Source organism: Gymnogyps californianus, unplaced genomic scaffold, assembly GCF_018139145.2.
Source record: "Gymnogyps californianus isolate 813 unplaced genomic scaffold, ASM1813914v2 HiC_scaffold_81, whole genome shotgun sequence".
NCBI lineage: Eukaryota > Metazoa > Chordata > Aves > Accipitriformes > Cathartidae > Gymnogyps > Gymnogyps californianus.
The window spans coordinates 189,434-204,571 of NW_026114474.1; the positions used below are offsets into that span (position 1 = coordinate 189,434).

Sequence of the window (15,138 nt, forward strand, 5' to 3'; positions counted from 1 at the left end):
ACAGGGTCGAGGGGGGCAAAAGCCTGGCTCCCTTCAGGACGAGGGAGGGCAAGCGACGGGGTTTGGGGGTCAGAACCGGGCACGGCTGAGCTGGGCCCCTTCCCGCGGAGACTAAGTCCTGCGTGGTGGGGCTCAAAACCAGGCTCCTTTGGCCAATGTGGGGGCTTGAAAGCGGAGTCTTGTGTTCGTGGGGCTTCCAACCAGGGTCGCTCAGGCAATCCTGGGCTTCTGAAAGGGAGACTCAGTCAGTCCTGCGCTTGGGGAGGGTGAGACCCGGCTCATGGGGGCAGTTCGCGGTCTTGAAGAGAGGGACTGAGCAAGTCCTGCGTTTTGGGGCTGGGACGCAGAGCCTAAGTAGTCGTGTGTTTTAGTGCTTGGAGAACAGAGCCCAAGTCCCCCGTTGCTGGGGCTGGGAGCCAGGCTCACTGGGGCAGGTTTAGGGCGAGCCTAAGTCCTGCCGGGCTGGGCTCCAGCAGAGACTCAGCGCTGTGGTTCTGGGGGCTCCAAGCGGGGCTCATCTGGCCCCCGCCGGGCTCGGGGAGCAGAGCCGGTGCCGTGTTTGGGGGCTGGGGGCCGGCCCCCGCCGCTGCTGCAGGGCCCGGCAGCGGAGCCCCAGCCCCGCGGGTTCGGGCTCGGCCCTGGAGCCCCCCCGGCCGTTCCCGGGGCAGGGCTCCCCCCGGGGAGCTCCCGGGAGCACAAGGGGCTCCGGGAGCCGAGACGCCCCTTGCCCTCCGCGGGCCGTTCCCCGACGGTGCTCACGGGCCGGGGACCCCGGTGCGGGCACTGCGGGAGCCGGGCAGACCGTGCCCGGGCAGACGGTGCCCGGGCAGCCCCAGCGCCGCCGGCGGTTTCCAGCCTTTATTCGGTGTCCGCGCGGAGCCGCCGGCGCCCGTTCCGTGACACCGACCGCGGCACCGGCAGAGCCCCGGCGGGGAGCGCGGCCGGAGCCCCGGGCAGGAGCGGGCAGCGTGGGGAGGGAACGCGGGACTTGGGGCCCCGGGCCCCGCTCGGGCCCGGAACCCGGAGCGCGGCTGCTCCTGCCCGCGGCGCCGGGCCGGGGACGGCAAGGCCGGGCCTGGGCCCGGGCCCGGGCCCGGCTCCGGTGCTGCCGCGGTCCTCCGGCTCCGCGGGCGGGACGGAGCCCCGGGACCCGCAGCCCGCCCGCCAGGGAGAGGCGGACGGCGACCAGGACCCCCCCGCCGGCTCCGCGCGCCCGCGAGACCCGGCGCTGGCCCCGTCCACAGCCCCAAGCCCGGCCCGGCCTCACCGGCCCCGGGCTCCGCGCAGCCCCCGGAGAAGCCCCGGGCCGGGGCTCCCTCCCCGCGTCCCGAGCCACGGGTCCCGCCCGGCGCACCGGTACCGACGTCCGCGGTCGGTGGCGGCGCGGTTCTGGCGGCGGAAGAGGAGGCGCGGGCGGGAGGCGGGGCGCGGCGAGAAGGCGGGGCGGAGCCCAGAGCGCGGGCGCGGGGCGGGGCCGGCCCAGGTGCGCGGGGCCCGAGGGCGCATGCGCGGGGCGGGGCCCAGGTGCGCGGGGCGGGCGAGTGGGCGGGTCCGCAGGGCGCGTGCGCGAGGCGGGACGGGCACAGGTGGGCGGGGCGGGGCGAGGGGAGTGGGCGGGCGCGGTGCGCGGGCGGGGCCGAGCAGATTTGAGCCCCGGCGGCCGCCGTCTCCCCCTTTCCTCGTTCGCCGGTGCCGGTGGCGCGGCCCCGGGGCGGCAGCGGCCGGGCCGGGCTCCCCCGGCGGGCCCAGGTGAGGCGCGGGGGGCTCGGCCCGGGGCCGGGAAGCGGGCAGGGGCCGCGGCCGAGCGGGGGGTGTCGGGGCGGAGGCGGGCGGGCCAGCGGCGGTGCCCGGGCGGCCGCGCTGCCGGTGTCTCCTCCCGCGTCGGAGCCGGCGGGGCTCGGGGCGCCGGGGAATAAAGCCCGGAGGGCCGGAGCCCGGCGCCCCCCGTCCTGGCCCGAGCCGCCCGCGGCCACAGGGGCCGGTCCCGCCCCGCGGCCCCCCCGTCCAGTTCGCAAGCACCGCCCGACAGCGCCGGGGCTGCCGGGCCCGTCCCGACCTCACACGCGGGGCTGGGGGGTGTGGGGCTCGGCCGGGGGCTCGGGGCCTGGAGAGCCGGTGCCGGGGCTTCGGGGCTGGAGCAGAGCCCGAGCCCTGCGGGTTTGGGCTGGGGAGCGGAGCCCGCCGGCTCTGGCTGGGGTCAGACCCCGGGGCCGGGGTGGCGGGGGCAGCGGGAGGGTGGGAGGGCGTTGGGAGGGTGTTGGGGGCAGGAGGGCCTTGGGGGGGTGGGAGGGGGTGGGCAGGGTGCGTGGGCCCCCGCCGGAGGTGGGGGTCCGGTCGCGTTGGTCCCCGCAGCCGGGAGGCTGGCATGCACCAGGCCGAATTCAACGTCTGAGATAGTCTCTGGGGGAAAGGCGCTTTTCGCCCACTCTTCCTTCGAGGTGTGTACAACCGCGGCGGGGGGGGATGGAGCAATAAACACAGACTAATGAGGCAGCGTGTGTGCGGTTATGACATTTAATATTCATATGCAAGTGTGAAGACAGTGATTTGATTTACGGACTTGCAAAAGCCAAGATCGTTTTAACAAGCACGAGCTGGAGCCGCAGACCAACTGGAAGTGGCGAGGAGCGGGAGCTGCAGCCAAACTCGAGCTGGAACCATCCGCAAGCGGGCATTGGAAATGAGCCGGAGCCGTCCACGAGCTGGAACAGGAACCAAAGCTGAGCTGGGCCTGCAAACGGAACTGGAGCCGTCCACGAGCTGGAGCAGCAACAGACAGGAGCCCGCACGACCAAACCGACGGCACCGGCAATTGGAACGGGACCCAAAACAAACGGGGCCCAAAACAACTGGAGCTGGAGCCGCGGCGTCACGGCCGGGCGGAGGCAGGGCTGTCCCCAGCCAGGAGCGGGGCAGGCGGCAGCGTCGGCCTGGGCGCAGGCAGCCCGGCTTCTTCCTGGGGGCTCCGCAGCTCCGGCGTGGCTGGGGTCCTCCGTCCATCCGTCCGTCCGTCCCTGCACAGGGAGAGACGTGGGACAGTCAGACTGTGCCCACAGAGCCCCCGAGCTGCTGCCGCCCCCAAACCCGGCTGCCTCCCGGGCACGGGCGGCTCTGCCCGGCGCTTTGGGCAGCGGCTCCCCGGTGCCGTGCACCCCGCGACGGGAGGGGAGGGAGAGACGGGGACGGGAGCCCAGCGACGTCCCTTTCTCCCCGGGAGAGCGGGCGAGAGCCAGGGTCTGGCTGAACCGGGGGGGGTTCAGCCCACACAGCAGCAGCAGCAGCAGCAGCGGTGGCACAGAGCAACAACCAGCAACCCCCGGGGCTGGGGCCGCACCGCACCAGTGCCGGCGGGGTCTGGGCCGGACCCCGACAGCGCCCGCTCCTGCCCCCCCAAACGTGCGGCGCCGACCCGCGGGACCCCCCAGGCCCCCTCCTGCACCCACAAACAGCCACGGGCCACAGGGGCAACCTGCCCAGTGGGCACAGGCTGCGGCCCTGCCGTGCTGAGCTCCCACCGGCACCTGCAGCGACCCACCGGTGCTGCCTTGCCGGTGCCGGGACCTCTCCTTCCCCACGGGGAGCCCTGCCGGGGGACGGCACCCACTCTCCCCGTCCCTCGGCCACCCCGCCGGCAGGACGAGGGGCAAAGCCATCGTGCCCCGAGCACAAAACCGCTCCCTGAGCTGCGGCCAGGCCCGGCTCCCTCGCACCCGCTCGGTCCTGGTGCTCCCGGGCACGGCAGCCCCCGGCACCCGCCCCCTGGCCGGGGACAGGACCCCCGCCTGCCCCTCCATCCCCGGGACCCTGCAGGGACCCGGCCCCTCCCGCAGCACCGGAGATCCCCGCCGGCACAGCCGGCCCCGGGAGCCGAGCACCCCGCTCCCACCGCGCAGCTCCGCTCGGCCGCCGCCGCCGCCTCGGGGCACTCACCTCACCGGGCACGTCCTCGCCGCCGGTGTCCCCGGCGCTCACCGCCTCGGGGCTGTGCTCCTCGCCCGGGCACCGGGATGAGCCTTCCCCACGCGTCGGCACAGCCACCTGGCACCGGGGGATGGCCGTCGCTGCCCGTGCCCCGGCCAGGCCGGCTCCACCGTCTCGCCACGGGGCTGCAGGAGCCGGCGTGGGTCCCTGCAGCGGCCCTCTGCTCCCACCACAGCACGCTTTGAGACTGAAAAAGAAGGGTTTCGGTCAAAATGCAGGGCTTCGCGCAGGGGGCCCCGCAGCCGCCCCGGGCCCCCGCCGTGGCAGCGCCTGCGAGGATGACGCGGGGCAGGGCCGAAGGGCTGCACCCCAGTGGAAACCAGTTCCCCCCAGCAGCAGCAGCTGCCACCCTCACCGGTCCGAGCTCTCCCGGCTCCGGCAGAGCCGGCGCCAGCCGGAGGGTCTGTCCTGCCGGCAGCCGCTCCGGGCAAGAGCTGGGGAGAAAAAACCAGCCGGCGCCTGTGCCGGGAGGAGGGAGCCCGGCGGCAGGAGGGGTCACCGGCCGCCCCGGGAGACCCCCAGCCCCGCCGGGTCCCCGTCTGCCCCGGGTCCGGCTGGGAGACGGGGCGTGCGGAGCCCCGCGGCCGGTCGCCGGCTCAGGGTTCGAGCCGGGGCTGATCCCGTGGTGGAAATCGGGAGCTGCCGGGGACCCCCGGCCCCACGGGCCGAGCTGCAGCCACGGGACCCCCGAGAGGGGACCCCCGAGAGTCGGAGCCAAAACCCGCCGGGAAAGTCACCGGGCCCCAGCCGGGCACCCACGGGGGATCCCGCAGCGGGGCAGGGGGAAACCAACCAGCGCAGGCAGGGCAGGCAGGGCAGGCAGGGCAGCTCCCGCCGCTGGGAAACCCGGGGGGCCGCAGCCGGCCGGTGCCTGCCCAGGGTCCCCCGTGGTCGGCGGAGCCCCCCACGAGAGCCGGGGGGTCCGGCCCGGGAGGGGACGGGGGCAGCACCCGCTGCCTGCGGGGACTCGAGCTTCAAGGCAGCGCCTACCGGCAGCGGCCGGTGCCCCCCGCTCCGCCCCGGAGCCTGCGGGCGGAGAGAGAAGGAAGGAAGCGGCCCCGGTTCTGCCCGTTTTTCCCGGTTTTGCCCCGTTTCCCTCGCCCGCCCCGGCCCGGCACCCCGAGGCCGCCCGGGCGGCCGGGAGATGGCGTCGCCCCCGGTTCCCGCCTGCCGGCTGCGGCCGCCCATTGCCGAGACCGCGTGAGAACCGCGCCCGGGGCGGCCCCGGAGGAGCCCCGGGGAGACGGGACAGCGGGGCCCGGCGCGGCTGCAGCCGGGGCCCGCAGAGCGGCACCCTGGGCGCGGCCCCGGCTCGGAGCACGCCCGGAGGCGCCGGGGTCGGCTCGGCCCCCGGAGCAGCTCGGCCCCGGCGCGGGCGGGACCCGGGCGTGGCGGGGAAGCGGCCCCGGGCGCGGCAGGGGCCCCGCCAGCCACAGCCGGACCGGGACCGGGACCGGGACCGGGACCGGGACCGGACCGGGACCCCGCTCCGCCGCCGCCGTTCCCGCGACGGCGGCGCCCCCTGGCGGCCGCGAGGGGTTTTGAAGCCTCGGGGGCCGCCGCGCACCTGCCGCCGCCGAGGCACGTGACTGCGGGTGCGGCCGCGGGGGCGTGCCCTGATTCGGGGCGTGGGCGGGAAGGCCGGCGTGGGCGGGAGGCGGGGCGAGGCGAGAAGGCGGGGCGGAGCCCAGGGCGCGTGCGCGGGGCGGAGCCGGCCCGGGTGGGAGGGCGGGGCGAGGGGAGTGGGCGGGGCCGCAGGGCGCGTGCGCGGGGCGGAGCCGGCACGGGCGGGGCGGGGCGAGGGGAGTGGGCGTGTTCGCAGGGCGCCGTCGCGGGGCGGGGCCGGCACGGGTGGGCGGGGCGGGGCGAGGGGAGTGGGCGTGTTCGCAGGGCGCCGGGCGGGGGCGGCCGTCGCGGGGGGGGGCGGGCGGAGTGGGGCGGGGCGAGGGGAGTGGGCGGGGCCGCCGGCGCGGGGCGGGGCCGGCACGGGTGGGCGGGGCGAGGGGGAGTGGGCGGGCGCAGGGCGGTGCGCGGGCGGGGCCGGCGCGGTGGCGGGGCAGGGGGAGTGGGCGTGTTCGCAGGGCGCGTGCGCGGGGCGGGGCCGGCACGCGGGTGGGCGGGGCGAGGGGAGTGGGCGTTTCGCAGGGCGCGTGCGCGGGGCGGGCCGGCACGGGTGGGCGGGGCGAGGGGAGTGGGTGGGCGCAGGGCGCGTGCGGGGGGGCGGCCAGGTGGGCGGGGCGGGGGGGGGTGGGCGGGCGGGGGGCGGGGGCGGAGGCCGGCACAGGTGGGCGGGGCGGGGCGAGGGGAGTGGGCGGGTCCCAGGGCGCCGGCGCGGGGCGGGGCCGGCACAGCGGGGCGGGGGGGGCGAGGGGAGTGGGCGGGGCGCAGGGCGGCTGCGCGGGGCGGAGCCGGCACAGGTGGGCGGGGCGAGGGGAGTGGGTGTAGTCGCAGGGCGCGTGCGCGGGGCGGGGCCGGCACAGGTCGGGGCGGGGCGGGGGAGTGGGCGGGCGCAGGGCGCCGGCGCGGGGCGGGGGGGGGGGGGGGGGCGAGGGGAGTGGGCGGGCCGCAGGGCGCCGGCGCGGGGCGGAGCCGGCACAGGTGGGCGGGGCGGGGCGAGGGGAGTGGGCGGGCCCGCAGGGCGCCGGCGCGGGGCGGAGCCGGCACAGGTGGGTGGGGCGGGGCGAGGGGAGTGGGCGGGCCCGCAGGGCGCCGGCGCGGGGCGGGCCGAGCAGATTTGAGCCCCGGCGGCCGCCGTCTCCCCCTTTCCTCGTTCGCCGGTGCCGGTGGCGCGGCCCCGGGGCGGCAGTGGCCGGGTCGGGCTCCCCCGGCGGGCCCAGGTGAGGCGCGGGGGGCTCGGCCGGGGCCGGGGCCGCGGCGCCGGGGAATAAAGCCCGGAGGGCCGGAGCCCGGCGCCCCGCCGTCCTCGCCCGAGCCGCCCGCGGCCACACGGGCCCCCCCCCGGTCCAGTTCGCAAGCACCGCCCGACACCGCCGGGGCTGCCGGGCCCGTCCCGACCTCACACGCGGGGCGGGGGGGCTGGGGGGCTCGGCCGGGTGCTCGGGGGGCTGCGAACCTCGGGCCGGTTTTGCGGCTGAGCAGCCCGGGGGCAGCGGTGGGTGTCGGGAGAGGTGACCCCCGGCTCCGGGCCTGTCCTGGGGCTCAGCCCGGGCAGAGGGGGTGGTGTGGGGGCTCGGAGCCGGGCCCAGGCGTGGGGTTTTCCCGCAGCAGGGCCTGGGCTGGTGAGGCGGAGCAGCAGCTCGGGGGGCTCCGGAGGGAAAGGAACCCTGGGGTTTGGGGGCGCGGAGCCGGAGCCGAGGGGTTTCGCAGCTCAAAGGCAGGCTCACCTGCCTGGGTCGGGGGCTCGGGGACCGAGTCGCGTGGTCAGACCCGGGCACGCAGGCTAAACCCCCAAAGTCCGTGTTTTCCGGGCTGAAAAAGGGAGGCTCGGTCAGCCCTGCGTTGTGGGGCTTGGACGCTCCTGCAGGGGCTCAAAACCGGAGACTAGAAGTCTTCGGGGCTTGGCAGCAGAGCCCAAGTCCGGCCTTTGTGGGCCCGGAAAAAAGCTGGCCGGGCGAGTTCGGGGGCTGGAAAACGGAGACCCAGTCCTGGGTTTTGGGGGCTCAGAAACAGCGATGGAGTCGGGTGCCTTCAGGACCTGAAACCGGGCTCCTGGGGCTCGAAACGGAGACTAAGTCCTGCGTTTTCCAGGCTTGGACACGGGGTCGAGGGGGGCAAAAGCCTGGCTCCCTTCAGGACGAGGGAGGGCAAGCGACGGGGTTTGGGGGGCAGAACCGGGCACGGCTGAGCTGGGCCCCTTCCCGCGGAGACTAAGTCCTGCGCGGTGGGGCTCAAAACCAGGCTCCTTTGGCCAATGTGGGGGCTTGAAAGCGGAGTCTTGTGTTCGTGGGGCTTCCAACCAGGGTCGCTCAGGCAATCCTGGGCTTCTGAAAGGGAGACTCAGTCAGTCCTGCGCTTGGGGAGGGTGAGACCCGGCTCATGGGGGCAGTTCGCAGGCTGAAGAGAGGGACTGAGCAAGTCCTGCGTTTTGGGGCTGGGACACAGAGCCTAAGTAGTCGTGTGTTTTAGTGCTTGGAGAACAGAGCCCAAGTCCCCGTTGCTGGGGCTGGGAGCCAGGCTCACTGGGGCAGGTTTAGGGCGAGCCTAAGTCCTGCGGGCTGGGCTCCGCAGCAGAGACTCAGCGCTGTGGTTCTGGGGGCTCCAAGCGGGGCTCATCTGGCCCCCGCCGGGCTTGGGGAGCAGAGCCGGTGCCGTGTTTGGGGGCTGGGGGCCGGCCCCCGCCGCTGCTGCTGCAGGGCCCGGCAGCGGAGCCCCAGCCCCGCGGGTTCGGGCTCGGCCCTGGAGCCCCCCCGGCCGTTCCCGGGGCGGGCAGGGCTCCCCCCGGGGAGCTCCCGGGAGCACAAGGGGCTCCGGGAGCCGAGGCGCCCCTTGCCCTCCGCGGGCCGTTCCCCGACGGTGCTCACGGGCCGGGGACCCCGGTGCGGGCACTGCGGGAGCCGGGCAGACCGTGCCCGGGCAGACAGTGCCCGGGCAGCCCCAGCGCCGCGGCGGTTTCCAGCCTTTATTCGGTGTCCGCGCGGAGCCGCCGGCGCCCGTTCCGTGACACCGACCGCGGCAACCGGCAGAGCCCCGGCGGGGAGCGCGGCCGGAGCCCCGGGCAGGAGCGGGCAGCGTGGGGAGGGAACGCGGGACTTGGGGCCCCGGGCCCCGCTCGGGCCCGGAACCCGGAGCGCGGCTGCTCCTGCCCAAGGCGCCGCGCCGCGGACGGCGAGGCCGGGCCCGGGCCCGGGCCCGGCTCCGGTGCTTGCGCGGTCCTCCGGCTCCGCGGGGCGGGACGGAGCCCCGGGACCCGCAGCCCGCCCGCCAGGGAGAGGCGGACGGCGACCAGGACCCCCCCGCCGGCTCCGCGCGCCCGCGAGACCCGGCGCTGGCCCCGTCCACAGCCCCAAGCCCGGCCCGGCCTCACCGGCCCCGGGCTCCGCGCAGCCCCCGGGCCGGGCCGGGGCTCCCTCCCCGCGTCCCGAGCCACGGGTCCCGCCCGGCGCACCGGTACCGACGTCCGCCCCGGTCGGTGGCGGCGCGGTTCTGGCGGCGGAAGAGGAGGCGCGGGCGGGAGGCGGGGCGCGGCGAGAAGGCGGGGCGGAGCCCAGAGCGCGGGCGCGGGGCGGGGCCGGCCCAGGTGCGCGGGGCCCGAGGGCGCATGCGCGGGGCGGGGCCCAGGTGCGCGGGGCGGGTCCGAGTGGGCGGGTCCGCAGGGCGCGTGCGCGAGGCGGGACGGGCACAGGTGGGCGGGGCGGGGCGAGGGGAGTGGGCGGGTCCGCAGGGCGGCTGCGCGGGGCGGGGCCGAGCAGATTTGAGCCCCGGCGGCCGCCGTCTCCCCCCTTTCCTCGTTCCCGGTGCCGGTGGCGCGGCCCCGGGGCGGCAGCGGCCGGGCCGGGCCGGGCCGGGCTCCCCCGGCGGGCCCAGGTGAGGCGCGGGGGGCTCGGCCCGGGGCCGGGAAGCGGGGCAGGGGCCGCGGCCGAGCGGGGGGGTGTCGGGGCGGAGGCGGGCGGGCCAGCGGCGGTGCCCGGGCGGCCGCGCTGCCGGTGTCTCCTCCCGCGTCGGAGCCGGCGGGGCTCGGGGCGCCGGGGAATAAAGCCCGGAGGGCCGGAGCCCGGCGCCCCCCGTCCTGGCCCGAGCCGCCCGCGGCCACACGGGGCCCCCCCCCCCGTCCAGTTCGCAAGCACCGCCCGACAGCGCCGGGGCTGCCGGGCCCGTCCCGACCTCACACGCGGGCTGGGGGGGGGTGTGGGGCTCGGCCGGGGGCTCGGGGCCTGGAGAGCCGGTGCCGGGGCTTCGGGGCTGGAGCAGAGCCCGAGCCCTGCGGGTTTGGGCTGGGGAGCGGAGCCCGCCGGCTCTGGCTGGGGTCAGACCCCGGGGCCGGGGTGGCGGGGGCAGCGGGGAGGGTGGGAGGGCGTTGGGAGGGTGTTGGGGGCAGGAGGGCCTTGGGGGGTGGGAGGGGGTGGGCAGGGTGCGTGGGCCCCCGCCGGAGGTGGGGGTCCGGTCGCGTTGGTCCCCGCAGCCGGGGAGGCTGGCATGCACCAGGCCGAATTCAACGTCTGAGATAGTCTCTGGGGGGAAAGGCGCTTTTCGCCCACTCTTCCTTCGAGGTGTGTACAACCGGCGGGACGGGGATGGAGCAATAAACACAGACTAATGAGGCAGCGTGTGTGCGGTTATGACATTTAATATTCATATGCAAGTGAAGACAGTGATTGATTTACGACCTTGCCAAAAGCCAAGATCGTTTTAACAAGCACGAGCTGGAGCCGCAGACCAACTGGAAGTGGCGAGGAGCGGGAGCTGCAGCCAAACTCGAGCTGGAACCATCCGCAAGCGGGCATGGAAATGAGCCGGAGCCGTCCACGAGCTGGAACAGGAACCAAAGCTGAGCTGGGCCTGCAAACGGAACTGGAGCCGTCCACGAGCTGGAGCCAGCAACAGACAGGAGCCCGCACGACCAAACCGACGGCACCGGCAATTGGAAGGGACCCAAAACAAACGGGGGCCCAAACAACTGAGCTGGAGCCGCGGCGTCACCGCCGGGCGAGGCAGGGCTGTCCCCAGCCAGGAGCGGGGCAGGCGGCAGCGTCGGCCTGGGCGCAGGCAGCCCGGCTTCTTCCTGGGGGCTCCGCAGCTCCCGGCGTGGCTGGGTCCTCCGTCCATCCGTCCGTCCGTCCCTGCACAGGGAGAGACGTGGGACAGTCAGACTGTGCCCACAGAGCCCCCGAGCTGCTGCCGCCCCCTGCAAACCCGGCTGCCTCCCGGGCACGGGCGGCTCTGCCCGGCGCTTTGGGCAGCGGCTCCCCGGTGCCGTGCACCCGCGACGGGAGGGGAGGGAGAGACGGGGACGGGAGCCCAGCGACGTCCCCTTTCTCCCCGGGAGAGCGGGCGAGAGCCAGGGTCTGGCTGAACCCCCCCGCCCAGCCCCACACAGCAGCAGCAGCAGCAAGCAGCAGCGCGTGGCACAGAGCAACAACCAGCAACCCCCGGGGCTGGGGCCGGCACCGCACCAGTGCCGGCGGGGTCTGGGCCGGACCCCGACAGCGCCCGCTCCTGCCCCCCCAAACGTGCGGCGCCGACCCGCGGGACCCCCCAGGCCCCTCCTGCACCCACAAACAGCCACGGGCCACAGGGGCAACCTGCCCAGTGGGCACAGGCTGCGGCCCTGCCGTGCTGAGCTCCCACCGGCACCTGCAGCGACCCACCGGTGCTGCCTTGCCGGTGCCGGGACCTCTCCTTCCCCACGGGGAGCCCTGCCGGGGGACGGCACCCACTCTCCCCGTCCTCGGCCACCCCGCCGGCAGGACGAGGGGCAAAGCCATCGTGCCCCGAGCACAAAACCGCTCCCTGAGCTGCGGCCAGGCCCGGCTCCCTCGCACCCGCTCGGTCCTGGTGCTCCCGGGGCACGGCAGCCCCCGGCACCCCGCTCCCCTGGCCGGGGACAGGACCCCCGCCTGCCCCTCCATCCCCGGGGACCCTGCAGGGACCCGGCCCCTCCCGCAGCACCGGAGATCCCCGCCGGCACAGCCGGCCCCGGGAGCCGAGCACCCCGCTCCCACCGCGCAGCTCCGCTCGGCCGCCGCCGCCGCCTCGGGGCACTCACCTCACCGGGCACGTCCTCGCCGCCGGTGTCCCCCGGCGCTCACCGCCTCGGGGCTGTGCTCCTCGCCCGGGCACCGGGATGAGCCTTCCCCACGCGTCGGCACAGCCACCTGGCACCGGGATGGCCGTCGCTGCCCGTGCCCGGCCAGGCCGGCTCCACCGTCTCGCCCACGGGGCTGCAGGAGCCGGCGTGGGTCCCTGCAGCGGCCTCTGCTCCCACCACAGCACGCTTTGAGCTGAAAAAGAAGGGTTTCGGTCAAAGCAGGGCTTCGCGCAGGGCCCGCAGCCGCCCCCGGGCCCCGCCGTGGCAGCGCCTGCGAGGATGACGCGGGGCAGGGCCGAAGGGCTGCACCCCAGTGGAAACCAGTTCCCCCCAGCAGCAGCAGCTGCCACCCTCACCGGTCCGAGCTCTCCCCGGCTCCGGCAGAGCCGGCGCCAGGCCGGAGGGGTCTGTCCTGCCGGCAGCCGCTCCGGGCAAGAGCTGGGGAGAAAAAACCAGCCGGCGCCTGTGCCGGGAGGAGGGAGCCCGGCGGCAGGAGGGGTCACCGGCCGCCCCGGGAGACCCCCAGCCCCGCCGGGTCCCCGTCTGCCCCGGGTCCCGGCTGGGAGACGGGGCGTGCGGAGCCCCCGCGGCCGGTCGCCGGCTCAGGGTTCGAGCCGGGGCTGATCCCGTGGTGGAAATCGGGAGCTGCCGGGGACCCCCGGCCCCACGGGCCGAGCTGCAGCCACGGGACCCCCGAGAGGGGACCCCCGAGAGTCGGAGCCAAAACCCGCCGGGAAAGTCACCGGGCCCCAGCCGGGCACCCACGGGGGATCCCGCAGCGGGGCAGGGGGAAACCAACCCAGCGCAGGCAGGGAGGCAGGGCAGGCAGGGCAGCTCCCGCCGCTGGGAAACCCGGGGGGCCGCAGCCGGCCGGTGCCTGCCCAGGGTCCCCCGTGGGTCCCGGCCGGAGCCCCCCACCGAGAGCCGGGGGGTCCGGCCCGGGAGGGACGGGGGCAGCACCCGCTGCCTGCGGGGACTCGAGCTTCAGGCAGCGCCTACCGGGCAGCGGCCGGTGCCCCGCTCCCGCCCCGGAGCCTGCGGGCGGAGAGAGAAGGAAGGAAGCGGCCCCGGTTCTGCCCCGTTTTTCCCGGTTTGCCCCGTTTCCCTCGCCCGGCCCCGGCCCGGCACCCGAGGCCGCCCGGGGCGGCCGGGAGATGGCGTCGCCCCCGGTTCCCGCCTGCCGGCTGCGGCCGCCCATTGCCGAGACCGCGTGAGAACCGCGCCCGGGGCGGCCCCGGAGGAGCCCCGGGAGACGGGACAGCGGGGCCGGCGCGGCTGCAGCCGGGGCCCGGCAGAGCGGCACCCTGGCGCGGGCCCCGGCTCGGAGCACGCCCGGAGGCGCCGGGGTCGGCTCGGCCCCCGGAGCAGCTCGGCCCCGGCGCGGGCGGGACCCGGGCGTGGCGGGGAAGCGGCCCCGGGCGCGGCAGGGGCCCCGCCAGCCACAGCCCCGGGACCGGGACCGGGACCGGGGACCACCCGCTCCCGCCGCCGCCGTTCCCGCGACGGCGGCGCCCCTGGCGGCCGCGAGGGGTTTTTGAAGCCTCGGGGGCCGCCGCGCACCTGCCGCCGCCGAGGCACGTGACTGCGGGTGCGGCCGCGGGGCGTGCCCTGATTCGGGGCGTGGGCGGGAAGGCCGGCGTGGGCGGGAGGCGGGGCGAGGCGAGAAGGCGGGGCGGAGCCAGGGCGCGTGCGCGGGGCGGAGCCGGCCCGGGTGGGAGGCGGGGCGAGGGGAGTGGGCGGGCCGCAGGGCGCGTCGCGGGGGCGGGGCCGGCGCGGGTGGGCGGGGCGGGCGAGGGGAGTGGGCGGGCCGCAGGGCGCCGTCGCGGGGCGGGGCCGGTCGCGGGTGGGCGGGGCGGAGTGGGCGGGGCGAGGGGGGAGTGGGCGTGTGTTCGCAGGGCGCGTGCGCGGGGCGGGGCCGGCACGGGTGGGCGGGGCGAGGGGAGAGTGGGCGGGCCGCAGGGCGCGTGCGCGGGGCGGGGCCGGCACGGGGTGGCGGGCGGGGCGAGGGGAGTGGGCGGGGTCGCAGGGGCGTGCGCGGGGCGGGGCCGCGCGCGGGTGGGCGGGGCGGTGGGGCCGGGGCGAGGGGAGTGGGCGTTTTCGCAGGGCGCGTGCGCGGGCGGGGCCGGCACGGGTGGGCGGGGCGAGGGGAGTGGGCGTTTGTCGCAGGGCGCGTGCGCGGGCGGGGCCGGCACAGGTGGGTGGGGCGGGGCGAGGGGAGTGGGCGGGTCCGCAGGGCGCCGTCGCGGGGCGGGGCCGGCACAGGTGGGTGGGGCGGGGCGAGGGGAGTGGGCGGGTCCGCAGGGCGCCGTCGCGGGCGGGGCCGGCACAGGTGAGTGGGGCGGGGCGAGGGGAGTGGGCGTGTTCGCAGGGTGCCGTCGCGGGGCGGGGCCGGCACAGGTGGGCGGGCGAGGGGAGTGGGTGTAGTCGCAGGGCGCTGTGCGCGGGGCGGGCCGGCACAGGTGGGCGGGGCGGGCGAGGGGAGTGGGCGGGTCCGCAGGGCGCCGGCACGGGGCGGAGCCGGCACAGGTGGGCGGGGCGGGGCGAGGGGAGTGGGCGGGCCCGCAGGGCGCCGGCGCGGGGCGGGGCCGAGCAGATTTGAGCCCCGGCGGCCGCCGTCTCCCCCTTTTCCTCGTTCCCCGGTGCCGGTGGCGCGGCCCCGGGGCGGCAGCGGCCGGGCCGGGCTCCCCCGGCGGGCCCAGGTGAGGCGCGGGGGGCTCGGCCCGGGGCCGGGGCCGCGGCGCCGGGGAATAAAGCCCGGAGGGCCGGAGCCCGGCGCCCCGCCGTCCTCGCCCGAGCCGCCCGCGGCCACACGGGCCCCCCCCCCCGGTCAGTTCGCAAGCACCGCCCGACAGCGCCGGGGCTGCCGGGCCCGTCCCGACCTCACACGCGGGGCGGGGGGGGCTGGGGGGCTCGGCCGGGTGCTCGGGGGGCTGCGAACCTCGGGCCGGTTTTGCGGCTGAGCAGCCCGGGGGCAGCGGTGGGTGTCGGGAGAGGTGACCCCCGGCTCCGGGCCTGTCCTGGGGCTCAGCCCGGGCAGAGGGGGTGGTGTGGGGGCTCGGAGCCGGCCCAGCGTGGGGTTTTCCCGCAGCAGGGCCTGGGCTGGTGAGGCGGAGCAGCAGCTCGGGGGCTCCGGAGGGAAAGGAGCTCCTGGGGTTTGGGGGCGCGGAGCCGGAGCGAGGGGTTTCGCAGCTCAAAGGCAGGCTCACCTGCCTGGGTCGGGGGCTCGGGGACCGAGTCGCGTGCTCAGACCCGGGCACGCAGGCTAAACCCCCCAAAGTCCGTGTTTTCCGGGCTGAAAAAGGGAGGCTCGGTCAGCCCTGCGTTGTGGGGACTTGGACGCTCCTGCAGGGGCTCAAAACCGGAGACTAAGAAGTCTTCGGGGCTTGGCAGCAGAGCCCAAGTCCGCCTTTGTGGGCCGGGAAAAAAGCTGGCCAGGGCGAGTTCGGGGGCTG

General features: G+C 77.4%; 1 long non-coding RNA gene across 2 annotated transcripts; it reads right to left on the bottom strand.

The window, feature by feature from the left end:
- Nucleotides 1-2,972: 2,972 nt before the first annotated feature.
- Nucleotides 2,973-12,211, bottom strand: LOC127029125 (uncharacterized). Of its 2 annotated transcripts, none has more exons than XR_007768132.1 (3): nucleotides 12,043-12,211; nucleotides 11,645-11,879; nucleotides 2,973-3,014 (listed from the first exon to the last, which is right to left on the bottom strand). It is a non-coding gene; the product is annotated as an uncharacterized LOC127029125 (long non-coding RNA). The 2 variants fall into 2 exon arrangements; XR_007768133.1 differs by lacking the exon at nucleotides 2,973-3,014 and adding an exon at nucleotides 10,690-10,718.
- Between the last annotated feature and the right edge of the window lie 2,927 nt (nucleotides 12,212-15,138).